General features: G+C 40.7%; 1 protein-coding gene across 8 annotated transcripts in view; it reads right to left on the bottom strand.

Annotated features, from left to right (window-relative positions):
- Positions 1-1,227, bottom strand: part of ITSN1 (intersectin 1) — a 243,004-nt gene that overhangs the window by 176,507 nt on the left and 65,270 nt on the right. The gene's annotated exons all lie outside the window — the stretch shown is intronic.

The following is a 1,227-nucleotide window of genomic DNA, read 5'->3' as shown; positions in this document are numbered from 1 at the left end:
TAGTTTTAGTAGAGACGGGGTTTCACCATATTGACCAGGATGGTCTCGATCTCTTGACCTCGTGATCCACCCGCCTCGGCCTCCCAAAGTGCTGGGATTACAGGCTTGAGCCACCGCGCCCGGCCCTCCCCAAATGTTTTCAATCCGTGGTAGGTTAAACCCTGGATTTCGTGAAACCCATGGATACAGAGGGCTGACTGTGCCTTTTTCTTAACCATCTATAAATACCAGTGCATCTAGTTGATGGTTATAATCACAGCTTCTTTTCATTGAGCACTTAGTACATGCTACACATTTTACTAGGTAATTTATAGGTCTTATCTCTTCTACTCATGATCACAGCCCTGTGAGAAAGGTTACCATTATTACCATCCCCATATCATGGATCAGGAAAATGAAATCAGAGAGGGTAAGTGATTACAGCAATACCATTCATTTGGTGACCAAAGGCTGTGGAATTATCAGGACTCCTCAGTGTTTTTCAGTAAAAAACACTGAAAAATTTTGAGAAAGACTGTAAACAACGCATATTCCACTAACATCTGTCCCAGAATACGAAACACAAATCTAATGCTCCAAAAATCTCCATCAGATATTATTTATTCATGAACAGGCAATATGAAAAAAAGCCAGTCCTTTCTCCAGCTAAAAACAAAAATCCAGATTTAGTGAATATTTTTCCCTATGTTTAATTTAATTGTGACAGAGTAAATGCACAGTTAAAAATGAATACTGGCTGGGCGCAGTGGCTCACACCTGTAATCCCAGCACTTTTAGAGGCTGAGTTGGCCAGATTGTTTGAGTCCAGGAGTTCAGGATCAGCCTGGGCATCATGGCAAAACCCTGTTACTACTAAAAATACAAAAAGTGGTTGCACAAGCCTGTAGTCCCAGCTACTCAGGGGGCGGAGGTGGCAGAATAACCTGAGCTCAGGAGATCAAGGCTGCAGTGAGCTGAGATGGTGGTGTCACTGTACTCCAGCCTGAGCAACGGAAGTGAGACCCTGCCTCAAAAAACAAACAAACAAACAAGAATAAATTATGAGTACTAAATATTCACAGATTTAAAATCTTAGACAAATTTAGATTTTTTAAAATGACAGTCTCTTGCCCTAATATACCACAATTTCATCTTCCAGTTTGTCCACAGAATTTTTTTCCCCCATCACATTTTTAAATTTCTAAAAGCACTTTCTTGTTCTCTATTCCTAGCACTCCGTTCTTTAAA

The sequence above is a fragment of the Cebus imitator genome, unplaced genomic scaffold, assembly GCF_001604975.1.
Source record: "Cebus imitator isolate Cc_AM_T3 unplaced genomic scaffold, Cebus_imitator-1.0 Scaffold41, whole genome shotgun sequence".
Classification (NCBI taxonomy): domain Eukaryota; kingdom Metazoa; phylum Chordata; class Mammalia; order Primates; family Cebidae; genus Cebus; species Cebus imitator.
This window is presented reverse-complemented; position numbering and strand designations above follow the sequence as displayed.